Source organism: Nycticebus coucang, chromosome 9 (assembly GCF_027406575.1).
Source record: "Nycticebus coucang isolate mNycCou1 chromosome 9, mNycCou1.pri, whole genome shotgun sequence".
NCBI classification, from domain to species: domain Eukaryota; kingdom Metazoa; phylum Chordata; class Mammalia; order Primates; family Lorisidae; genus Nycticebus; species Nycticebus coucang.
The window spans coordinates 82,849,285-82,876,046 of record NC_069788.1 but is presented as its reverse complement, the minus strand read 5'-3'; the positions used below and the strand labels follow the sequence as shown (position 1 = coordinate 82,876,046).

At 41.9% G+C, this 26,762-nt stretch overlaps 1 long non-coding RNA gene and 1 other non-coding gene across 4 annotated transcripts in view; both read left to right on the top strand.

Moving 5' to 3' along the window:
• The window catches only part of LOC128594015 (uncharacterized), a 39,609-nt gene that overhangs the window by 707 nt on the left and 12,140 nt on the right, over window positions 1–26,762 (top strand). For 2 of the 3 annotated variants that reach the window (XR_008382472.1, XR_008382474.1), the window contains exons 3-11: window positions 914–1,991; window positions 2,136–2,289; window positions 3,438–3,543; window positions 10,361–10,426; window positions 11,182–11,253; window positions 14,361–14,437; window positions 14,618–14,689; window positions 18,072–18,157; window positions 24,074–24,158. This is a non-coding gene — a long non-coding RNA (uncharacterized LOC128594015). The remainder of the gene's footprint in view (window positions 1–913; window positions 1,992–2,135; window positions 2,290–3,437; window positions 3,544–10,360; window positions 10,427–11,181; window positions 11,254–14,360; window positions 14,438–14,617; window positions 14,690–18,071; window positions 18,158–24,073; window positions 24,159–26,762) is intronic. The other variant, XR_008382473.1, reaches the window with a different exon arrangement.
• Window positions 2,399–2,475, top strand: LOC128595258 (small nucleolar RNA SNORD112). Its single transcript, XR_008382896.1, has one exon. It is a non-coding gene; the product is annotated as a small nucleolar RNA SNORD112 (small nucleolar RNA).

Here is a 26,762-nt window from a genome sequence, read left to right as displayed (position 1 = left end):
TGCCTCTGTCTCCCAACCATCCTTTTGGAAGTTCTTCACATTGTTTAGAATTCAGAGGAAAGATGTTCAGGTCCAGAGGGCATTTTTTTTTTTTTTTGAGACAGAGTCTCATTTTGTCACCCTTGGTAGAGTGCTGTGGTGTTACAGCTCATAGCAAGCTCAAACTCTTGAGCTTAAGCAATTCTCTTGTCTCAGCCTCCCAAATAGCAAGCTGGGACTACAAGAGCCCGCCTCAATGCCCGGTTATTTTCTGTTGCAGTTGTCATTGTTTTTTAGCTGGTCTGCGCCGGGTTCGAACTTGCCACTCTTGATGTATGTGGCTGGTGCTGTAACCACTGGGCTACGGGTGCCAAGCCTAGAGGGCATTTTTTAAGGAAATTGTTAATACATATCTTTTGTTGGCAATGCCTGGATTTATGCAGGCTTTTGTAGGAGAGGAGTATATATCTCCATGTGGAGTTACCCAACTTAGAAGTAATCTCAGTCTGTGTACTCCATTTTATTTTTCTTTAGCATAAAAATATTCTGTATTTGCAAAACTGTATCAGTCACATTCACAAGGACCAAAACCCAGTCCAAAATAAAGCGCTATGTAATAAACAGCAGAGCCTCGCGTGTGGGAAAGGCAATTAAAAGCTGGGCACGCGGCTGAGGACTGGTCAACCTGTCTCACATTTCTTCTGCACAAAGTCATGGTTGAAAATAGGTCTCTTCCTGGCAGAGAGAAAAGACCGGCCTCATCTGCCTTAGCTCAGTGAGAAGAGAGGCAGTTAAGCAGTTAACCAGTTAATGGCCTTTGCATATGGAGGCCAGGACAGAGCAGGAGGCGGGTGCAGACCCATTGGGGTTTAAAGTTGGTTTAGTTTTGTGTTTTTGGAGTGTCTGACTGAGTCTTGGTGTCTTTTCTGTGTAGACAGGAGTATGATCATCACGTCTGTGTCACATGCTTAGTTCTGTGCCTGCTCGGGGATTCTGACAGCCTGCGACAGGTGCAGGGGGCCTGAAGCTTCATGTGCAAGCAGGAGTTTGGGGCACCTTGGGGAGGGAGGGGCTTTCGTTGGGGAGTCATGCTGAAGTGTGCTGCCCTGGACCTGGGGGTGGGCTAGGAAAGGGCAAAGACCAGCAAGGTTGCTTCCCAGCAAGGTTGCTTCCCGTTCTCATGGAGTTTGCAGTTTAAAAATACCAGTGCTGTTTAGCCACAGGTCTGCTGGGTTAGAATCGTGGAGGAAGTACAGCAATTGCACGTATTACAGGGGATCAGGCTGTCAGGGGATGCAACAAGGCCCCGGCTCTTTGCCGGTAAGCCTGTTCGGCTGTCCATGCACGCAAGCTGCCAGGGCCGCTGGCTGCTCTCTGGAGCCCTGTGTCCCCTTTGGCTGGACATATCCCATGTCACATTCCCCCAGAGTTCTCATTCCAGTCGGCTAATCCCCAAGAACATGGGCCAGGGCATTAGCTTTCGGGTCCTCTTAAAGACCAAAAAGGAAAGCAACCCCCCCACCTCTTGGTTCATTGCAGATACCCACTGGGTGGCTTGGAAGGGATTTGGGGCTGTGGGTGGTGAAAATCACAGCTTCGGGCACACACCTGCTGGCCCCATGTCACTGACAGGCAGCTTGAAGGCTCAGGGCTCCTACTTTACAGCATATAATATATAAATATTTTTAAAAAAGATCTTTGCTGTAAAATAAAGCCCCTGTGTCTGCAGAGCTTGCTTTAGGCATATGTGCCCACTCTCAAAGCGTCAGCTAACATGCTTTTTTTCTTGGCATTTGTAAAACAAAACCAAACCAAAAACAAAACCCCATAAGCAAATAAACAAAATTCCATGTAAAATGTTTATTTTAATTATGCATAAAATGTATTGATAAATAACATGGTCATTAGTAAAAATTATATGACGTTGCAGATAAAGCTAAAGCCATCTTTAACCCTTCCATCAACCTCAGCCTCCCCTCGCCCCCAAAATTAACTGCAGTTATAATTTTCAGGTGTGTGGATCTCAGTATTTTACTATGCATTTGCATATGTATGTAAATATATCTCTAAAATATTATATTACTTTGTTTACTTTTTACATAAACTGTACCACAGTGTACAGTTCCTTTTTTGCAGCTTGTTTTTCTTCCTTTAAGAATCTGCTTGGAAATAATAAAGATCAACGCCATTCCTTGTAACAACACTTCAGTATCCTGTAATCTGCACACCCCAGCATTTATTTAACCACTTCGGTGCGGCATGAAAGCCCCAGGTCCTCTACCCTGAGGGAGGCGAATAGTGGAGGCAGGTGTAAGTAATTGCTGAGATCTGGTTTTGGGGAGTGGGCGCATGAGTGTTTATGACATTATTACAAATGAATATATGAGTGCATAAATTATCAAAAGAAAAGGAGCATTTCTGGACCAATGATGAGACAGTGTTTATGAACAAAGGATCATGATTAATCCAGTTCTGCACAAAATACTGAGGTCCATTAAAAGACAATAGGTCTCGGCTGTTTCATTCTTTTTAAGAGCTATTTAATATTCCGGGGTATGTATGCACCAGTGTTGATTGTACCCTCCTCTGTTGTTGAAAATCCCAGCTGAAAGTGCTCTAAGAAGGGAGAATGTGTGCAGATATTAGCTTTGGTCAATGTCCTAGTTGTCAGGGAGGGTCATAGGTTTATGAGTGCTCATTATATTATTTAAAAAAATAAATAAAAATGAACACATAAAATCAAAGTGGTTTTATATCACAAATAGAGGTTTTAATTAATATGATTTTGCTTAGCAAATGCCCAATTAAAAACCATCTAAGCTGTTTCAGTTTCTTGTTACTCCTAATGACACTGCAGTGAGCGTTCTTGTAGCTAAGTCTGTAAACAGCTTTGTCTTCCCAAGCTTCACAGAGGTGGGAGAGTGGTTTAAATGCTTTGCAAAAGTTTATTTTCCTTGAGTGATCTTTCTAAAATGACATTTCGACCTTGTTGCTGTCTTAGTTAAAATCCTGCATCTGACTTCTTGAAGCTTCGGGGACATGGTCCGAAAAACAAAACACACAACTCCCCCCCCCGCCCCCCCCCGCAAACCTTTAGCCTGGCATATAACTCACCAACCTTCAGTGCCTCCCCCTGCTCCCCCACAGCAAAGCTACTGCTTCTCTTGGTAGGGGCTCCCTGCTTTTTACACTTTGGTGCCTGCCTGTGCCTTTTTGGCAGCTTCCCTTCAGCCTTCAAAGTCAGGCTTAAAATATTCCTAATGGGGAACTCAAAGTTAGATATATGTGCGTCCCCCCCTCCCACATGTACCTCATTCAAAAGTCCACTAAAGCCTTGTCCCTGGAATTGTGATGCTCATTGAGTATTTTTTTTTCTAGTAAGAGAATGTTTTGTACTTTTGTAGAATTGATAAAACTGGCTGAATGTTAATTGCCGCCTTTCCTTTGTCCCTTTCCAGAAGCCCCCGGCTTCTCTGTGCAGCCTGGATCTGAAAACCACTTTGTGTTATTTCCTGCACTGATGGATGGCGTCTGAGGGTTGTGCTGTCTGCTCTGTGGCACTGGGTGAGTCTGCAGAGTGCCGTGAAACCACAAACACTCACCTGGGTGGGGCCTGGCTAATACCCCCTACCACTGTCCCAAAGTGCTCTCAGGGGTCACAGTGACGGAGTTTCAGTGATAAATTTTGGGCATAATTACAGCCTGGAAATGGCAAAGTGTGTTTTTTATGGCTTGCTCCTTGCCTGAGGCAGTCGGGTCTGGTCCCAGGACAGGAGAAGGAGGACAAGGCATGTGATGGCTGAAGTGATGTGGGGGGGCTCTGAGGAGGAAACAGGGCTCAGAATGGGTGCTTCTACCTTGGGACGGTGTCACATTCTAGAAAGAGCATAGGCTATGATTGAGAGAGGCTCTGAGACCAGGTGAGAATCCCCCTTGGGAGCAGAAGACTATTTGCTTATTAGGAGAAACAGGAGTCACTGGCACTGTTTGGGGTCTTAGTCCTCCACACTCCACCCCACGGGGGCTGGAGAAGTAGGAATTACAAGAAACCAGCCACACACAGAACAGAGATAGAGCTGTGTGTCCTTGGCAAATCCCCAAATATTTCTGTGCCTTGGTTTCCTGATATTAAAAGAAAAAAGAATCATAATCTCTCTCACACAGGGCTATTGAGATCTCAATGAGAAAATAACACAAATAAATCAGCCAGCACAGTAGCCAGAACGTAGAACACAGCAAAAATCTGTAGTATTCCCATCTCATCCCCATGAAATGCTTAAGCCCCCCTCTCTGAGACAGACAGCGGCTCCTTTTCAGGGAGACCAAACAGAGGAAAACAAAATGGCCAGAGAGAATGTGAGGGGGGTGGGTGATGCAGCTGACAATGCTGGGCTCCCCTGCTCATCAGATACGCCCCCCAGGGGAAACATGTGCCTTCTACAACACCTAAGGGCTGGGGAAGGGGCTGTCCCTGACAGTATTCATTGGGTTCTCTCGAAAAATTTGGTGAGAGTTTATTTTTTTTATATAAATATATATAAAAAATCAGACTACTCTTCAGGCAGATTTTTTAGGCTCATATTTTATAGGGTTTGGCAAAGGCGGCTCGGAAGGAACAGTGGTTACAGTCTCCAGAGGTTAATAATTCCTGGAAAAACTTCTGGCTAAGCCTAACTTCTCCTAAATTTCACAAAAAATTCTCTCTGGGCCAGGCCCAATCTAAATGAGCTTTTTGTGTGTCGGCACAATCTTACCTAGTGTAAGTATGACTTGCATGTTGCCTTTTACACAAAAGTGAACCTCTTTGGCTGTCCTGCACAAAGGCTCCTCTCTCCTAAATTTTTGGTTTATTTACTTTGGCGCATAAGCTTGGTTGGGCACATGTCTTGCACCAGAGATATTTCTCTGCAGCTATTTGTAAAGCTGCCCAGGTCTCTGCAATTTAACCCCGTGCTTGATGCTGAATCGCCCCCCTGCCAACTTCCTTGTGCATGGGCAAGGGAGTGGGCTCTATTTGTGCCAGAAGCCAAAGGAAATATTAGTGGGAATGGGAGATTGCCCTCTTCACATCTGCACCAGAGCTCTTCAGAGCCCCTTCTGCACTACCAGCTACGCTCAATAAGAAATTTTTATTCATAAAATCTCAGACGCGGATGCCTTCTTGTTTTGCATCCTGCATTGCTCCCCCTTCCCCTTCAAGAAATGCTACAGGGAGAGCAACATGCATATAAATGTCACTTTACCAAACATTTTCAAATCACTCCTTTAACCAGTTAAAACAACAGCAACAATACCCAGCAAAACGCAAGGCTCTGAGAAAGCAAACAGTTTTCCCCAAAAGGCTCTCAGTGACTAATCATGCAGCCAGGGCAGTCTGTCTGTCTGTCAGCCTGGGAGACAACAAGCCAGCCTGGGCTCTCCACCTACAACACGATGCTGCCCCCGCACGGCGGGTCGGAGTAGCTGTGGCTACCCCAGGCTGACAAATGGGTTTGTCAGGAGCAGGGCAATTAAGCAGCAGTGGCCAGGGCTCATTCCCAAAGAATGACTGCCTTTCCTAAAATCCTTCTGCTCCATATAGGTGTATTTTTGCCCTTGAGGATCACCAGGAATCCCAGCTGGCCTTGCAGCCATCCTGTGCATGTGTTCACATGTGCATATGCATGCACTCACACACATATGACGAGTGCCTGCTCTGAGACAAAAACAAAACAAAACAACTCCTTTAGGAACCATGGAACAGAGCCTTGTCTAGAAGAGGGCCCTTGATAAAGGCCTTATCCATCCATAGTCCCTGGGAACTGAACCCCCATCAATGGGCCAGGAGAGGCAGCACCTGCCTCAAGTATGGCTCTATTCATCATTATACAGGCCCCTCAGCCTCATTGCTGGATAAGGAGGACTTCACAAGTGTGTAGAGCATCCAAATCACAGGCCAGCAGCTGGATAAATCCAATGGCTGCTGCCCAGTCTCCAAAACAGGGCCTTGCATTTCCCATGCCTGGTTGGCTCCTTGACTTGTCAGACCCCCCTCTCTTTACTATTTCTACCACTTTGCTAGACTATTGCCCCAGAGAGGACACAAGTCAGCCTTTCTGGGCCTGGGAGCTAGGGTGGACTCTAGGCCACACTAGATGTTCGGGCCTCTGAGAGGAGAGTTGGTTGCACCAACCTTCCCCTACTGGCCCCCAGCACTCACGCCCTTTCTCTGCTCCTTTCCTTAATTGTCTTACCATGATAGCAGTGCTCCGCCAACCATCTCTGTGCCTTTGCCATTTCACCAAGGTCAAAGTACCTGGGGAAACCTTTATATCCTTGCACTGACCCTGGCCTTGCACATTTATGGCCAGCCCACTTGCTTGCATGGGACTTAGCACTGTAGGAACTTCTCAAAGGCCTAGATGTGGGCTCCCAGCCTGGGCAGGGAGCTGTGCTGCTGCGTCCTCAGCCAAGTATTGGGCAACCTTTCACTGCTTGGATGCCTTCTGTGACAGGGAGCTCCCTCTCCCTCCAAGCATCCTCCTTGAAATTCACACACTGAGCTGCTTTTCTTAGCCCTTTTTTAACCTTCTGCATCTGCCTCTGCCATTCCATGGCAGCCCTCTGCCTTCAGATCTTTGTAGGCCACAAGTTCATTTTTTTTTTTCAGTCCTCTATTTTCTATGCTAAAGTGTAAAACTCCTATGGGAACCAGCTTGGAGACCATCTACATCTATCCTTTGTACCTGGGGTGGAACCCTTTGCTTTGTTATTCTGCCAAAAGCCCAGGGGAGGGTGCAGTGTTCCCCCTCTGGGCCAGCTGTTCTGTGTCTATCTGCTAAACAGTTTCTAAGCCTTCTCGGTTTTTTTATAGCCCCTTTTTCAGTTGCCAGGGAAAATGCTCTTTATGTGACCCCCCCTGCTTTTTCTGCAGGAGCTGTTGGCCTCCCTGCCATCCCTGATCAACTTCACAGCAGCAGCAGCAGCAGACAGCCACAGCAGGGCTGGGGGCCAGAGGGCTCCTGAGCCACATAGACTAGTTTGACTCCCACTCTGTAGCTGTGAGACCATGGCAATTCCCTTTACTTTTCTGAGTCGAAGCGTTTCCCTGTGAAATGAAGATGAGAGTTTCCCCATCACTGGCTTGAAGTGAAGACTAAATAAGATAAGAGTAGCCTAGCACACATCAGATACTTCATAAATGCTATGGAGGAGACAGTGGGACCTAGGGAGGGAGGGATGAATGTAACAAGTGTCTCAAGAGAGAAAACAGTCTGGCCTTTCAAGACCCTGCTCTGAATACAAACGGGAACCTCTCTTGGCAGAGTCCCTTCTGCCAGCTTAATCACACAAATCAAGTCAGCCCGAGGCAGCCCCTGGCCTGGGGAACTCACAGTAGATGCAGCAGGCGGCAGAAATGACATGCAGAGCCCACATCTGCATTTAATAGAATAAGAATTTGCATTGTATATAATAACAGCATGAGGGGTACAGCATAAAGGCATGAAGGAACATTTTTTTCCCTGCCGCTGCCTTGAAGGGCCAGCTTAGACAGGGATGGGTCTGGGAAAGAGAAACCCAGTGGGGTCCAGGCATCTCGTAGACTGTCAGATAAAGATAACCAACCATTCATGCACTCATTTCCCAAACCACTGCAGTGCACCTACCTTCCCTGGGCCCAGTCTCAATTGTGAGGCTGGGGATGAAGGGATGCCGGTTGGCTTCCTCGAGGCTTAGTCAGTCTGGTGGGGGAAACAAATAGGGAATAAGTTACTATACATAAAGGTGATGGGGGGCACAAAGACAGTTGAGATTTAGGGAGCCCCATCTAAAAGCCAAGTCCTGAACTGGGCTGCCTGCATAGGACTCATCTGAGCAATAACCCTGAGCACTAGTCTTATGATCCCCATTTGATTGATGAGGAAACTGAGGCACAGGAAGGAGAAGTCCCACACTCACCGTTTCTCAGCTGGTGTGAGGTTGGCCCGGGATGGAACCCCAGGCTCTCCGAGGCTCCCCACCACACCCTGCTGCTGAAGACTGCTCAGTGAGGCTGTGCCGAGTGCTGGGGGGGTGTGGGTGGGCAGGGGATGGATTGATTAGTTATAAGCACCTCCCAGCGGTGCTTGAGATTCTAGCTCCTCTGTGGCCCAATCCGTTTGAAGGGCAGATTCAAAATTAGGTGGTAGCACCTATGGGCAAAGACTTATGAAAATGGCATTATTAACCTGATGCGGAGAGGGCTCTGCCTGTCTGCAAGCAGATTGCAGAGAGAGACGGAGGGGGCTGGGGTTTGTTTGTGTGGACAGTGAGTTAGAGAGGATGGAGAACATCCAGGGGCCCTCCAGGGCTTCTGGGTGGGGAGAACTAGATCTAGAGGGGCTGGGGCTTGACAACTGGGAGGGGAAAGAGGTGACACATTTTCAGGGTAGCCCCCTCACTCAGGGAAATTCCCCAAGCTATACTCTTCCTGAGAGAGGGTCCCTAGCCCTTGCTCTGATAGAGGGGGGACAGTGAGCCTTGGTGCACCTCAGTTTCCTGCCTGTGAGCCAGGGATGGAAACCAAACGTCATGGCAAGAAAAGTCCCTGTTCTCATGACCCACCCCACCTTCTCCCCACCACCACTATCACTGTTGCCAGACACCTGTCTGCTAGATAGAGCACTACTCAACAGGATAGATGCTGTTCCTGTTCTTTTCTGGGAGGGAGGAAGGAGAGCTGTAGATGGGGAGAGGGGAGGGAAGAGGTGCCCCCCACCCAGAGAGACAGCTGAGTAGAGTTCTGCATTGGGTAGGACTTGGGCCACTGAAGATTTGTGCCAACTCATGGTGCGGTGGAATCACAGTCTGAATTCTTCAGACACCAGCCAAGAGTCTGTGGCGCCCCCAAGTGCCACAAGGGGGCTGCCTGGGCTACATTTTTGAGCCCATAAAGTGAGGAGGGGTACAATCAACAGGGACTAGCACTTTTCCTTTTGTAGCAGCGCTTTTAATTACGAAAAGCACCAGATGCTGGCGGTGGGGGTACCAGCTGAGCAGGGCTGGGGGCTGCCGTGCAGGACGTTGGTGGGGCAGGGGGTTGCAGGGTAAGCCCCTCCCGACAGATGCCGCGCTGCAATGCAGCAGGCTGCAGGAGCTGTCTGGCGCGCTGGCTTTCCAAAGTGGGGACTGAGAGGGAGGGAGGGAGCCCTTGCAGGCGGTGTGCAGTGGCTGGGCGCCCAGGAAGCTGTGGGGCCGCAGGCTGTGGCCGCTGTAGGAGGGCCAAGCGAAAAGTGGCTGAGGTAGCCGGAAAAGTAGAGGGAGGTAGCCAGACCTGGATGTGGTGGTCCAGGGGAGCAAGGAAGATAGGTGTGGACCTGGGCTCGCCCTGAGCCCGGAGTTCGGTTTGCAGCGCTGTGCTGCGCAGAAAAGAGGTCGGTAGAGATATGGGAGAGAGAGAGGAAGAGGACAGCCTAGGCAGCTTGGCAACACAGTTTTTGGATAAAAGCATCAATTCTTTGTCCTTCAAAAAGAAAAAAAAGAGATTAAAAAAATATTTGAAAGCTAGACAGCTGAATTCTTCTCAGCTTGACTGAGTGGGCCCCTCTACGGTCTTCCTTCAATCTAAGTGAAGACAGAGTTGTCTCAGAAATCACACACAGGAGGGCTACAGGAAGGACTCCTCAGGTGGCCGACCCTGCCCTAAAGACAGAGGCCCTCAAGCCTTTTCAGAGCCCGGAAAGGGGACTGGGGGATAGGGACCAGAGAGCCTGGGGGGACAGGAGGGCTCAGGGGACGGCTGGTGGGTTGGTTTTGCAGCACCACATGCCCTACACATTCTCTTCAGTTCACCCAATTTTGAATAAGTTGCTTCCGGGGGATGGACCCTCCCGCCCCCTCATTTGTCACTGTGATCAGCTCTCAGATACTCTCAGAGGAGATTCAGCTGTGGCCTAGACCTCTGCTCTTTCAAATGGCACCCTGCATCCTCTTCTCATATAGTTTATTTTTACTTGTTGATTTAAAAAGTCTTTCTTTACAGGAAAAATTCAAACAACACAAAAGTGGAGAAAATAGTACATTCTTTTACCACAATTTACACAATTTTCGTATTGCCATCACCCAGATACAGTCATCATCAAATCCTGTCCTCTCTTGTTTAGCCTAAAATGCAAACTGTCCCTCTACTACCACTCCCCAAACCCCTACCCCCGGAGCTATTTTGAAGCAAATTCCCAACACCATATTGTTTCCCCTTGAGCATTTTTTTAGTTTGTATCTTTATAAAAGAAGCTTTTCTTTCTTCAAAATATAACCACAACACTATTATCACAGTTAAAAATTTAGCAGCATTTCCTTAATGTCATCCAACATTCATTTAGCATTCAAATATCCCTGATTGACTCATAAATTTCTTTTACAGTTGGCTTATTCAAGTCAGTGTTCAAACTATCTCTTGCACTTTCAAGGGCCACTGGGATTCTCAAAGGTAAGCACAACTACAAATTCAGTAGTTTGATTATCTGCCCTGACCTTACATGAGCAACCCAACCTCAGTAAACCTTAGTGTTTTCACAGAAAATGGGGCAAGTTCTGGGTTTCTCCTAGGGTCACTGAGAGGGTTAGAGCATTAGCCCATGAAGCCCCTAGCCCCATGTCTAATACATCATAGTCATTCAGGCAACAGTAGCTGGTAGAATTTTTCTTTTTCCGGGAAATCTCTAAGGGGGTGTTGGGCAAAACAGAGCTGGCTGTCGTCCAGAAAAAAAAAAAGGCTCCTGGCAGTGCAGCCCCCCCTGAGTGATTAAGACAGTACATGCGCTACATCCCAATAAGGGCAGCCTATAGTCTGGGGGCTGGGTCGGCTTAGACCTCCTGGCTTGTAACTCAGCTGCCTGATAGCAGGTCTATTGTGACCTGGGGCTGACAGGGGACCCCACAAAGTGCCTACCCACTAGATGGCACCCCAGGAGGGACCACTACCCTAAGCTGCTCTGGCCACAACCTAGCCCTGGGTGCCACAGAGGGATGCACACCACTAAAACAGTGCAGATAATTTCTAAAAAGCATTTCTCAACGTGTCATGCAAAATGCAGCCTTTTTTTCCCTGTGTAAATCTTAACCAGATTGCAGAAGCAGAGGGAGTAAACGTTTAATGACTATTTGCTGAGGCTAGGCACTGATATGTCCACTCTCTCTTTAAATTCTCGGCCCAGCTACAATTGATTTTCCATTATTTTACAGATGAAAGGACTTTAAGAGGTTAGGGACTTGCCCAAGATTGGCTAAAAAGCAGAACCCAGGATTCCAACCCAGGTTTGTCTGATTCTTCTGCAAAATTGAGAGGTGGAAGGATAGATGTTAAGTCTGATAGAAGAATGAATGCCTGCATCAAGGTGCATGAGTGGATGGTGGATGGCTGACTGGCTGATGAATGCTTGTCAGATGGGCGAATTAATTAAAGTGCAGATGGTGGATGGATAGATGAATGAGAGAAAATAGTCAGTTTCTCACCAAGATCAAAGGCTTACTTGATATGCGAAGAGAGATTTCCTCTGAATGGAGCTTGCTGGTGAAGCTCCTGCCTTCTGTTCTGCCTCTCAACGTACTGACTGGCTCAGAGGTGGCTCTGGGACAACAGGTGGGCTGCCAGCTCACCGGGACCAAGCCCTAGCAGTGTTGCTGGAGCTGCTCAGTGGAAGCTCTCAGCCTCTGCTGCTTTCACACAGTGCTGAGGAACAGCAGGCAGCTCCCTTTCTACTGGCTCTCCTGGATGACTAAGCCCTGAGCCCCAACTGCATGCTCAGCCCTTTGCTAGTACTTGGCATAATTTTATCTCCTCTAAATCATCATAGCCACTCTCCATGATAGCAGTTGCCGTCCTCAATTTAGAGAAAAGGAAACTGAGGTTTAGGAATTGTAAGTGACTTGCCCCAAATCATATAGGAAGCAAATATAGATACAGGATTTGAACTCTAGTCTTCTTTCCTCCCAAACCCATATCCTCAACATATTAATTTCCTTCTTTATGATTTTTTCTGAAAAAAATCTGTACTTTTTAGAGTTCACTCACATCAGACTCACCCTCCTGATCTGTCAGTGGGCTAACCTTGTTGTCCAATCAAATTTAAGTTTATTTCTCAAGTAACATCTTCTCTATCCCATCCTATTTGTAATTATCAAACAAGGGCCACAGGTATCAGTGACATCCTGCAGTACAATTAACCAATTACAAATAAATTTATGATATTTTATGTTCTGACTGAATGCCAATGAAAGTAGATGCAAAAATTACCCCAGAGTCTGAAAGCATCCAAAACAAGGAGGGCGAGGATGAGACAGAGGGCTAAATGGCAAATCAATAAGCCTCCTTGCGGACCTGGCTTGAATTTAGCAGATATGTTTTGAGAATGCACTCAGGGACTAAGCCCTGTTCCATATGCTCCAAATGCTGAAATTTCAATCACAGCTCTGCCATCTGCTAGTTTTGTGAGTTTGGACAAGGTACTTAACCTCAGTGCCTCAGTTTCTTCAATTGTAGTATGAAAAAACCAAGAATATCTTGCTAAAATTAAATGAGGCAAATATATAAAGTGCTTAAAATGGTGCTTTCCATATAGTCAGCATGCAATAAATAATTATCATTAAAAATATGATTGTTCTAACTATTTTCATTTAGATACATCTTTGGCTAGTGGCCCATGCCTGTAATCCTAACACTATGGGAGGCCAAGGGAGGTGGATTGATTGAGCTTAGGAGTTCGAGACCAGCCTGAGCAAGAGCGAGACCCCATCTCTAAAAATAGCCAGACATTGTGACGGCCCTTACAGTCCCAGTTACTTGGGAAGCTGAGGCAAGAGAATCACTTGAGCCCAGGAGTTTGAGGTTGCTGTGAGCTATGATGCCATGACACTCTACCAAGGGTGACAAAGTGAGATGCTGTCTCAACAAACAAACAAACAACAACAAAAAAAGAACTACATTTCACAGATAGCTAAACAGGTGCTCAGAGAAACATATGAGTTTGACTTTGGAGAGTGAACAAGTAAAATAGAAAAACAAATACAAGTAAAAAACCAGAATATTTTAGTTCTAGTTATGGAAGTAGGAATTAAACACAGCAAATGGACATGATTCCTCTAGGGCAGTGATTTTCAACTATTGTCCAACGGTATACTGGTATACCATGAGAGGAGCTTAGGAGTGCGGCAAAAATTTTTAAAGATCATTTATGGAATTATTTTTGAAAGAAGTTCAAAGCACAGTAAGAATATTCTTTTTTTTTAATCAACATAATTTAAGTGTGCTGCGCAAGTTTAACTATAGGTTGAAGTGTGCCGTGAGATATAAAAGATTGAAAAACTCCGATCTAAGGAAAGATTAAGCGCTGGAATAGTAAAACTCCCTCTAGGAATTTCCTTGGAGTATAGAGAGTTATGCATATGTTGAATGGGAGCTGCAACATATGGGAAGCTGAGTAGGTAAAGAACAAGATGAATAATTAAGATTGTCTTAAGTGAAGTTTCTAAAGTTGATGGGGGTTAAATTTCATGGTTTCTAGAGGTAGTGGGGAAAGTTCCCCAGTTCTCATATAAGATCTCACCAAAATTCATTCTCTACCTGTTTTTAGTGTGGAGAAAATGGCCACTTTAGAAATGTTTCTTTGTTAAATCTTTTGAGGGTGACCAGTTAGAACAATTCTGGTTCTCACACCTTGTGGGACATAAAGACTGGGTGACCTCTTCCCATTTCTAGGGTAGAACATTTGTAAGTTGAGCTTAGGTGGCATGTGGTTTGCATGTGGTAGTGGTCCTGGGTTGTGCAAACAGGCAAGCAGAAGGAGATGGGTTTAGCACTGGTGCTGACTTGCTGGGTTGTGTTGCATGTAAGCTGCAATCACAGTATGGGCTGAACCCAGAGGCTGCACAAATTCTTGGAAATGTTACTGCAGCTTCTCCATGAAGGACAGTTTGTTTTTCACCCAGGACTAATGGTGCACCCTGGAGATTTTCTCTGCTCCTGGGGCCGCCTGTAGGGGAGTTCAGAAATGCCTTTGCTTCCCACATGCATGTGCGTTCTCACACTCTCACTGTGGGCTGGCAGAAGGACACTACTACATAAATGAGGCCTTGGGATTAAGTAGGTGTGGCAGATTCTGGAGTCAGACTGCCCATGTTTGTTTCCTGTCCAATATCTTCCTTATTGTGTGGCCACTTGAAAGTTACCTTACTTCTCTGACATTAAGTTTCCTTGCATGCAAAATAAGACTAATAATATCTTTACTCAAATATCATCATCTCCCTAAGGCTTTCCCCTTCTTATCACTTCCATCCCCTTTCTCTGTACTTGTCATTATCATCTCCTATCCCATATATTATACTTACTTATTTTGAATATTGTCTGTTCCTTTCTTCACCTACAGGGATGTTGATTCTCAGAGGACGGAGATTTGTCTGTTTTGTCCACTGCTGCATCTCCAGCACCCAGACCCAAAGCCTGGTACAAAGTGCACGCTCAACACGTTTTTTGGCGGGGTGGAGGTGGAGTGGGGAAGAAATGCTGTTGAATTGTCGTCACTTGAGGAGTGTCAACATATGCAAAGTAGGCAGCATGGTGCTTGGAACAGAGTATGCATTCAATAAATATTGGCTAATTATGATTATTATGTCTAATTCACAGGACTGTTGTGAGAATCAAACAAGATAATGTATGCTAAAGCATGCTGTGAACACTACGTGCTGTGTATAGGAGGTACAATATTAATGATCCCTGCTGCTGGGTGGGAACTTACACTTAAATGTTATGCTTTCCATTTTCACACCACCTGGGAGGGAGGGAAAGCTTGTAGGGTTATTGCCACCTGAGGCTCAGTGAGGGGAAGAGCCCTGTCCAAGGTGTACTGGGGCTGTGTAATAAGGCAAAGGCAGGAGTTGTACTGCAGCCTAGTCGTGTCTCCATGATTCCTTTAAGAAAGTTCCCAAATGAATATGTTTATGTCCATATGACAGTATATGTGTACACATGATATATGGCATTATATTAATGTCTCTGGGTTGTTCTGAGGATGTTGTGCTGTGAACTTGCCCAGGCCAGTCTGGGAGGATAGGAAGGAAATGGGCTGTAAATTGTCATAGTGAGCCTCTTTTGGTTTCTAGGAAACAGTTTCAACATTGAGAATTTCATGGCATAGATTCCCTGGAGAGAAGCCCCATTTCATGAAATAAATTTTCATTTCCAAAATACATCCCTTAGTTGGGCTTCTATTTTCCAGAGCATTTGTTTAAGCATTGATGCTGTGTCCTAAAAAGCAGATCTGAACAATTTCCTGCCATAGGCCCATCCTTCCTGAAGCCCTTGGCTTGGCCTGAGCATCAAGATAATTCTTTTTTTTTTTTTTTTTTTTTTAATCAAGCTGGGGAATGTTTGACCCGTGGGGGCAGAGGAGGCGCACAGGGTGGTCGATCGGTGTGGAGGAGTGGCCAGTAGTTCAGTTCTTCCTCACTCACGTTGGACCCCCGAGGGTGTTCCAGTCCTCATTCTACAAATCGCACAAGTCGGGGCACAAGACAGAGAAGCCAGGTCACGTCTCTGCAGTTACACAGCTCATGAGTGCCTGCTGGGGTGGAACCTGGTCTGTCTGTCTGTCTAGCACCACAGCTCTGGCGTCGCTGCAGAGGGAGCACGGGTCTGAGTGAGGAGTGGATTCAGTGATGGGATTGGGGCGCACTGATTTATCTGGTTGTCATTGGCATGAAGATAACAAGTACCTCTGCTTGGGAGTTAGTTCTGGACTATTTTGTAAATGGAGAAACAAGCACAGAGAGGTTAGTTAGCTTTCCTGATGCCACCCAGCTAGTCAGGGCCGAGGCTGGATTTGGAGGGAGGCATTGTGAGATCACCTGTGCATGACTGTGAGCACAGGTTGGGCTGGCACCTTGATCTGGGTTCGAGTTTGTGTCCTGCCCCTGGCAGGTGTGCTTTTAAGTCAAGCTTTTGTTTCATCCTTTCCCTTGACCCCGTTTTCAACTCTCAGCTGAAAACCCCTGCAGAAGCCCACCTAGCCAGTGGCTCATACGAAATATTTTTAATAAAGAGTACATGTATGTGTTAAAATCTTATATAGACGTAAGGTGAAGGCAAATATATCCACAAGATTCTGGAGTGATTATTTAAGGTTGGTGGGGGAAACAAGAGGGGGATAAATGGAGGTGGGGCTCCTAGTAGTTATTGTCATGGGCGGTTTTAACAATCAGTAAAATAAGAGAGAAGCACGCCAGGAAAAAGGACAAGAGTGGGTCGTAAACCAAGGAGAGCAATTAATTCTCCACAACTGAGGGGCATAAAAAGAGAGATCAGAGCTGTTTGTGGCTGTTAATTTTATATTAAAAATAATAAAAGAATGTAGAAATAATGTAATAAACTCTGTGAATGGTACAATTCTGAGAATGTTTTCTGGACCAGGGATTATGACTAACCCAGGTCTGGTAACCTGATATTAAGAAACAAAAAAGCCCTCCTAGGCTATTTTATCCCTTGTAATGGGTTTTGTGTTGCACAGAATGGGCACACTGGGGCTTCTCTGCCAGACCAGGGACTGCAGACAATAAAATTGGGCTTCATGGGTGTTCACTGAACAGTTAAAAATGAGTGAATGTGTAAATAAAAGTAAAGAGAGCCAAGCACGGAGCAGTGATGATGATGTGTTCCCCCCACAGCTTTATAGAGATATAATTGAGAAACAAATATTATATATATTTAAGAGGTATAATGTGATGTTTTGATATAAATATACATTGTGAAATGATTATCTCAATCAAGCTAATTAACATAGCCATCACCTCATACAGTTGGGTTTTTTTTTTTGAATGTGTGGTGACAATCCTTAAGATATTTTTGCTCTCTTAGCAAAAAAAATTTTTTTTTGGAGACAGAGTCGCACTTTATCTCCCTCTGCAGAGTGCTGTGGCATCACAGCTCACAGCAACCTCCATCTCCTGGGCTTAGGCAACCTCCATCTCCTGCCGAGTAGCTGGGACTAAAGGCACCTGCCACAGTGCCTGGCTACATTTTTTTTCTTTTTGTTGTAGTTTTTTCTTTTTCTTTTTTGGCTGGGGCCAGGTTTGAACCCTCCACCTTGGGTACATGGGGCCGGCATCCTACCCACTGAGCCATAGGTCCCACTCTCTTAGCAAATTTTAAGGGTACAATATATTATTTTTACCAACAGTCATCATGCTCTACGTTAGGTTTTAGAACTTATCTATATAACTGAAAATTTGCTCTCTTTGAAGGATATCTTCACCCAGTTTCTTCATCCCCAACTTCAACCCTTGGTAACCAACTTTTTGCTCTCTATTTTTCTTCTTTTCCCCCCTTTTTTGGGTCTTTTTTCCCCCCAAATCCACTGTATTTCATTATGTATAAAATTGTTAAAAAGTTCTAGGCCATTGAGGCTCTGTTTTGAAAGTATATCAATAGGCGTATGGAATAGTCTTTGGTCCTAGGCTGAATGGTGGCTTCAATTGTATTCTCTGTATAGTTGAATTAGATGAGTGAAAAAAAAAAATGACAAAATGAACGAGAGCCAAGAATGGACCATGAAAATAATGCTTTATGAATTACAGATTAACAACATTTGTGTACAATTGTGGACTATCTAAAACAAAGTAAGACTTTTACCTCTATATATGTGTTTTGAATGTACTAATCAATATTTTTGTTCTAGATTAGTATTGGGTTCATCTGTGTTTATTATATTAAAAATAAGTAAAAACATTAAAATGAATGAGTGGAAAATAATGATGATTATATCTGGAATCAAAGATTATTATTGCTCTACTTCTGTGTATTTGGAAGTAGGAAGAATGTGTGGGTGGTTCCTTTATGTATAAGAAGCATAGGAACAAATGCTTGTGTAATAGTCATTGTTGTTTGTGATTAGAGTGGTGAATTAATGCAAATTATTGTAATAATAAAAATTAATAAATGTATAAATATATGCAATGAGAGATATGCTTTGGCCAGTGGTGAGACTGTGTAATGACCCAAAGATTATGGTTAATCCTGTGCTTCTCACCTGGATGGCCATTAACGAGTATCTAGGATTTTTCATTGTCTGCCTTGTGTTCCACAGAGTGAAGTCCCCAAAATGAATGTAGTGACACTGTCTTGTTGAAGATCTTGGTTGTGAACTTTGTGGGAAATGAACCGTGAACCAATGTGAGTAATAGTATTGCTGTTGTGAAGTTGGGTGTTGATTGTATTATTAAACATGAATGGACAAATATGGGCGGCGCCTGTGGCTCAGCGAGTAAGGCGCCGGCCCCATATACCGAGGGTGGCGGGTTCAAACCCAGCCCTGGCCAAACTGCAACCAAAAAATAGCTGGGCGTTGTGGCGGGCGCCTGTGGTCCCAGCTGCTCGGGAGGCTGAGGCAAGAGAATCACGTAAGCCCAAGAGCTGGAGGTTGCTGTGAGCCGTGTGACGCCATGGCACTCTACCCAGGGCAGTAAAGTGAGACTCTGCCTCTACAAAAAAAAAAAAAAAAAAAAAGAATAAACATGAATGGACAAATAAATAAAGTCAAAGATGACCAAGCACAAATCAATGATGAGCATTACCATGAACCAAGGGTGATTAATTCTATCTGGCATAACTGGCACCAAATTAAAAAATAATATTATGGCTGGGCACGGTGGCTGACACCTGTAATCCCAGCACTCTGGGAGGCCAAGGTGGGTGGATCACTTGAGCTCACAAGTTGGAGACCAGCCTGAGCTAGAGACAGACCCCCTCTCAAAAAAATAGGCAGGTGTTATGGGTGCCTGTAGTCCCAGCTACTTGGGAGGCTGAAGCAGGAGAATCACTTGAGCCCAAGAGTTTGAGGTTGCTGTGTGCTTTGATGCTATGGCACTCTACTGAGGGCGACAAAGTGAAACTGTGTCTCAAATATATATATATATATATATATATATAGAGAGAGAGAGAGAGAGAGAGAGAGAGAGAGAGAGAGAGAGAGAAAGAGCACACTAGGTTGATCTCGGTATAGCAACTGAGCAAAGAAAAAATAACATATACGATATATATCACATTATATATGTTATATTTCTTTTTCATACTTTTTAGTATGAAATTTATTATGTATGGATTATTATTTAGTATGGATTTATTAAATATAAGTTGGCTGCATATGTAAAAAAAATCAAAGGCAGACAAACATAGACTAAAGGAGACAATGCCTTATGATCTAAGATTTATGATTACATAGTCTTGCAAATTTGGGAGAAATTACAACATAAATATTTGTGCTTTTTAATTTATTTTAATAGCATTCTACCATTAAATTCATATACTATTGTTTGGATTAGCATTTCCCTATTGATGAAATTTGGGATGTGAACTTGGTGAGAGAGAGTCACATGGAGAAGTAAGGTATTGGTAGTTTTCTATTTGTTGGGTAAGAATCAAGGGCATTCTTTCATGATTTCTTAAAAGTGATAAATAATATTTCAAAGGACCAAGTATGGACTAATGAAGATAATATTTCATAAACTAAGGCTTATTCATCGCTATGTAAATGAGAGCCATTAAAAATGATCCAGGCTATTTATTTCTCTAATAGTTGCTTTCTGTTGCACAAAATGGACGCACCATAGTTCATTTAATCATACAATATTTATGATAATTTTGACTTTTATTTGGGTTGATACAGTATACAAAGAAAATGTAAGTAATAGTTGATGTTCATAGATCTTTGGTATGAGAGTTATTTAAGGGTGTTCATGTAAATGAATGAATGAACAAATAAATGAGTAAAACAAGAGAGGGCAAATATGAGACAAAGGTGATCATGTCTCACTGTAGTAAAGTCTTGTTTTTTTTGTTTTTGTTTGTTTTTTTTGAGACAGAGTCTCATTATAGCGACCTGGGTAGAATGCCATGGTGTCACAGCTCACAGCAACCTCAAACTCTTGGGCTCAACTGATTCTCTTGCCTCAGCCTCCCAAATAGCTGGGACTACAGGCGCCTGCCAGAATGCCTGGCTATCTTTTTTGTTGCAGTTGTTATTGTTCTTTAGCAGACCCAGGCTGGGTTTGGACCCACCAGCTTTGGTGTATGTTGCCAGCACCCTGCCCACTGAGCTATGGGATCCACCTGTAGTAAAATCTTTTAATTTTATGTTACTTTGGTATTACATTTTTAACATAAGTTTACAGTTTACCTTTTTCATGTAAGAAGCAGCCTTAGTCACCTTGGTGCAGTTTCCAGTTCTCCAACCCTTTCCTTAATGTGATAGATCCAGACATCTGCCTTATACAACTGCTAACTCCTGGTGACTACCTTTCTCCCTATGGGACAGCTCTGTACAACCTACTTGACTTGCTCCACTGACCCCCACTTCTCACATGGACTGCACAGATATACTGGCTTACTCTAAACTACAATTAGAAATCTCTGTAGAAAATATGCTTTGATAACTCCCTGGAGCATAACAGAACCTTTTTCCTTCCTGTTGGTGTTATGAGGCACGCTGGATCTGTAATACACTACTCTTGTTATTTCATGTGTTTTCTTGACTTGCCTCCTCTGTGTCTCACCTGTCTGACACACTTGCGTCTAACTTCTTTCCTAGTCAGAGCACTCCTGGAGAGTTGGTAGAAATAAACTGGACACAGGTCAGACAAGACCCACAGGGAATTATCAGTAAAAATAATTTTCCTGTGAGAGGGACACCTCCTAGGTCTTAGACTGTCACCAAGATAAAGAAATACCACTTGAAAGACACACTGTAAATATTTATAACCACCTTCCTTGGAGCCCCATCAGGTCATGGCTAGAGTTTATAGCCACTCTTTTGTGAGAGACCTCAAGGTCAAATTAGAGAAAAATAACTACTCATTATCCTAGAATTACAATTATTTCAATTCTTTCCATACAAGATCCATTTAAAAAATGTGTTGGTTATATAGTATTCGTCAGTTCTCTTTCTTTTGCATGGTGGTATGTTGGATGTCAATTTTATGCTAAAAATAAATGAATAGTTACATAAATGTATAAAATAAACAACAATGACACAACAACAAAAAACAAAACATGGACTTCAGATGAGATCGGTCCAAGGATGAAAAGATTGTAGTTGATTATGGTTAATTTAGTTCTGTGCTCCTGACTGCCACAAAAAATAACCTAGTTTGTTTTATTCTTTTAACATCTGTTTTGTATTTCATTGTGTATATGTACATAGTTTATTTAAACATCTATTCATAAATAAAGATGTAGGCTATTTGGTGTTTGAGCAAGGACCACAAAAGGAGATCACAGATGAAAAATAATGTCAGTGTTCTACTTGTGAAGTAAGAATTCGATTTATGGTGGCTCATTTAAACTTATTTAGAATAAAAGAGAGGCAACATGAACCAAGAATGATAATATTTTCTGAATCATAGATTATGATTAATCCAATTAGATTCATTAGAAAAAGTTCTAGACTTACATAAGGGTAAAGAGCAAATTCTAATACTGTTCAATAGAACATTATGCAGTGATAGAAATGTTCTCTAATCTGTTCTAAAAACGATATGGTAGCTACTAGCCAAGTGTGATTATTGAGCACTTGATTGTATTATTATTATCAGCCAATCAACTGTGGCTCGTTAATATTGATTATATTTGTATTGTATAAGGAGATCAATGGCAAATCTTAAACAAATTGAATAGGTGTACAAGGATTTATTATTAACATATGTATAGATGAACATAAGAAAGAGGGCCAAGCATGGAGCAATGCATGATTATTAATATGTTTTCGAAGTAGTGAAATCAATAAAATGCACACACACAAATATATAGGGGTAGATATTTGCTCCTGTTTCTATAAAAGGAAAGATTTTTACACAAATAAGCAAATGGAAGAGGACCAATGTTGAGGATGTGTCACATGTAATAAGAATTATAGTTAATTTTGTTCTATTCATTGAGTTCATTAAACAACAAAGATAACAAAGGTAATCTAGTTGATTATCTCTGTGGGTAATGGACAGATTGACAGGTGTTAGTTTTATTCAGGGATTTTAATTAACTTCTTTAGTTTCTCAGCTATAAATTGTAAGAGAATGAATAAATAATTTTATGTCACAGTTAAAAGTCAGCAAATGTTGGACCACAGATGTACTTAAATTGTGAAGCAATGTAACATGAATATTTCTGTGAACATAACAATTGGGAGCCTAGACTTTACATCCTGAGTATTAAATCAGGAATATAGAAATGACTTGGATTAAATTAATCCATTACTAATTAAATTAAATAATAAATAAATAGATAAGTACATAAAGAGGTTCAAGAATGGTTTGTTAATTAAAAATAAAATGTAAAAAAAAGAATCAGTGTTGGTGAAAATATGCCATGAAACAAAATTTAACATTTAAGAGCATGATTTAAAAGCATGCTTCATTCATTTGTTTGGTTGGTTAATATATATTTTTTTAACCAATGGGTTGATTTACACATTCTGCCATTGATTAAAAATTTAGGTTTCTAACCTATTGGGAGAGAAAACATAAGGAAAAATGGGAAATAGTGTCAATGATATAAAATAGGAGGTTCTTTGTTAAATATTTAAAATCTGGACATATTAAAGAAAGACTAAAGAATGAAAGCTCAGCATGGGGCACGATGAATGTGGGATTGCAATGAGGATGTTTATTACTGAGCCACATACGAAATGGTGAGGTCCACTGTAGAAAGAGATTTAGTGTATTAGTTCTGTGAGAAATTACCCTAAATAAATTAGTGATAATATTCATATTTTCATGCATCTTATTCTCGCTTTGTTGTGATTCATGAATATTGAGTAAGTAATATTTAGTCAATCAATGAATAAATCAAACCCTGGGGTGTCCAAATCAAAGATTTTGATTAAACCATATTATGTCAAGGTCTGTTATAAAAACAAACTTAATTTATTGCCTCAGTGGGACATGAGCTTATAGTTGCAATGAGGAATATGGGTTATCTTGTTTTTTGATTTTTGTAGGTATGAGGTATGAATTATTATTAGTGAATCAGTGCATGAGTAAGTAAATGTACCAATGAATGAAGACAAAGAGGGCTAGATCTTCACCAGTTACAAGAGTATGGCATGGAATACAAATTATTATTAAAATATTTCTGAGGAGCCAAGTTCCATTACATAATAATTCAAGTCTATTATTGTTGTTTCTGGGTTAGTAGCTGTTAATTTTATTAAGAATAGAAAAAAAGGGAAATGTAACAAATAATTGATTACAGAACTACTTAATTGAAATGAGATCAAGCCGGTGACAAGTGTTGAGTTTTTGGGCAGATGTTAGTATTTTTGAGAACCCTTGGGCACATGTTTGTGTTATTTAGAACCCTTGTCCAGGGAGCTTTTGGGCAGATGTTAGTGTTATTTAGAACCTTTGTCCAGGGAGCTTTTGGGCAGATGTTAGTGTTATTTAGAACCCAAATATTAATGGTGTCATTATAAGTGAAGGAAGGGATTTTTAAACGAGAGTAACATAAACCAATAAGCAGAATTTGTAATTTAGAAAGTTAACTATTAATCTTGCTCTACTCTACAGATTTTATAAATAAAAGGGCCCTGGAATTCTATCCACTCTGGATAAAGACCAGAGAGACAGTGGCAAATTATAATAGTTTAGACTACTCTGCATTTTCTTTGAAAAAAAAAGAAAATTCAAAGTATCCCAGGAACAAATTAAAAATAAATGAATAAATTTATAAATTCACATAGTAGGTTCAAACATTTAACATCAGTGAGAATGTGTCAAGAAACAGGAAGATAAGTTTACCCAATTCTGATCAAGGAAGATGCATAAAAAGATAATCTAGGTTCTTAGCTATATGAGTGGGGCTTGATTGATAATGTGGAATAGGCAGAATTCTTATTCCTTTACTAGGGCATAGTTTCTGCAGTTTTCATTATATTACATAAATTAGTAATGAACAAAGTCAAATAAAATTAGGGCCATTCTTGGGGTGATAATGGGAATGTGATGAAAACTGAGTTTTGATTTAGCAAGCCTAAGACTCCTTAAAAAAATCTAAATCTCGGCTTTTCAAATTTTCCAAAATCTGCTTTTTGCTCCACAGAATTCAATATATGAAATATGATTTATTCATTATCCATTGAAGGAGATCTTGGCTGTCACTTCTGTGGATGAGGAGAGGGATGCATGTAAGTAATAACATTCATGTTGGTGGTTTGAAGGGGCTTATTTATGTTATTCATGGAATTATTTCAAAGGAATGAGTGGTTACCACAAATATAAATAGAACAAAAAAATGCTAACAGTGTGGACATTCCATTTTCTCACCACAAAAATGGTAACTGAAAGTTAGTTTATATGTTAATTAGCTCAATTTAGTCCCATTCCACAAAGTATTATATACATGTATACTTCAGTATATCATGCTATACATGATAAATGCACACAATTTTGTCTGCCAATTTAAAATCGAATAACAAAACCAAAATAAAATCAAAGAATGCCATGTACGGACCAATGTTGTGAATATGTAATGGACCACAGATTAAAATTAATCTATTTCAGTACAACTGAGGTTCATTGAAAACAAAGTTGGAGGACATTGCATTTATTTTCACAGTTACTTAATATTCCATTCTATTTTTCTACCACATCTTAATAATGCTTCTTTACTGATGAAGATCAAGGCTTTTAAATTGTTAAGGAAGGTTTTCTAGTGTTCCAGTTGTGAAGTAGGATGGTAGGCAGTCCTCTTAAAGAAATTAAATGAAGGACACAAATCATGGTTAATCTAATTATGTTCACTGTATTTTATAAAAAACAAGAAAGAGACAAGGAATACAGTCATTCATTTCTGTGATTAATGAGTGGGTGGGTAGTTGTTAGTATTTTTGGTGATCAAGTATAGAGTCTAGGTTTTTAGGCACTCACATATATTGTTTTAAGCTTTTGAACATATATGATAATATCTCAAGTGCCAGCTATGGACAATATGGAGTGTGAGGAACAAAGCTAATGAGTAATCCTGCTCTACTATACTCCCGTCCATGTGGAGAAAATCAGATCTAGATTCTTTTAACTTGGGTTAAGGTCATGGAGACAGGTCATGTAATAAAGATATTTCAGTAACGGGTGTTACTGGGTTTACTGTTTTTTATTAAGAGGGGACCAAATATGAACCAATATTGAGAATATATCTTATTATTAAGGTTATGATTAATCCAACTCTATTTACTGAGTTTTATTTTTTAAAAAAATCAAAAGATTTTATGGGTTATGTCTATGGCCCATGAGCATGAATAGAAATATTGACTGTTCCTGTACTTTGTCTTGGCTTTCATTGTTACTGACATGTTATCAGGGAAGGAAGGAGGCCATTTATAACTAGATCAATTTTATTCAAAAGAAGGCTTTGCATGGTGGCTCACACCTGTAATACTAGCACTATTGGGACGCTGAAGCAGGTGGATTGCTTGAGCTCAGGAATTCAGGACCAGCCTAAGCAAGAGGAAGACCTCCCCACCCCCCCCCACCCCCGTCTCTGCTAAAACAAACAAACAAAATAGCAACAAAAAACCCCAGAAAAACGGAGGCAGTAGGATCATTTGAGCCCAAGAGTTTGAGGTTGCTGCAAGTTATGATAATGCTATGGCCCTTTACTCAGGGGGACAGAGAGTGAGACTCTGTCTCCAAAAAAAAAAAAAAAAAAAGAAATTATTTAAAAGAAGATCAATTATAGGCCAATGAGGAACCTGTGTTTTGAACCAAAGATAATTATTACTCCTGGTGTACCCAAATGCTACTCAGATAAAAAAGATTGAGCTCTAGGTTCTTCCCATTTTGGGTAAAGTACATATTGAAATTTACATGGAGCAATTCTTTAAAAAAATGGGTAGATAATTTGTTCTATGCTAATTATATACATGAATAAATAAATGAATCACTAGTCTTATCAGTCACAAAAATTTATGTGTCATCGAGTGAGAATATGCCATAAAACAAGACTATGTTTATCTAATTCTGCATAAGTAAGATTCACTAAAAGCAATCACCTAGCTCTTAAGTTTATGGATAGTGAGTAGGTAGAGATGTATTAATGATAGATGTATCTTTTATTCTAATGTTGGTATTCATCATATTTTTTAAAAGTAAAAACTACATAAGTGAGTAAGAAGTGCCATTTTGAGCAATGACAAGATTATTAGCTGACTCAAATTTATGATTAATTTAATACTTCAAGATGAATTTCCATCAAAAATTATCTAACTTTCTTTTGAAAGTTTGTATTTTACTTTACTGAATGAACACATCCTAGATGACTTAATCATTCTTTAATGCTAAAGATCTTGGCTTTTACCTCTGTGAGTGAGGAGAGAAAGAGATCAATGTTAGTAACAGGTAAAGTTTTTTTTTAGAGACAGAGTCTCACTTTATGGCCCTCGGTAGAGTGCCGTGGCGTCACACAGCTCACAGCAACCTCCAACTCCCGGGCTTAAGCGATTCTCCTGCCTCAGCCTCCCGAGCAGCTGGGACTACAGGCGCCCGCCACAACGCCCGGCTATTTTTTTGTTGCAGTTTGGCCGGAGCTGGGTTTGAACCCGTCACCCTAGGCATATGGGGCCGGCGCCCTACTCACTGAGCCACAGGCGCCGCCCCAGTAACAGGTAAAGTTTAATTTTCTTGAGTTGGGATGGTGATTTTTGAGTGTTACCTGATTTTTAAAAAGTAGTAAATACATATATTCATAAATAAAACCAGACAATTCCAGCATAGACTAGTGATGAGCATGTGCC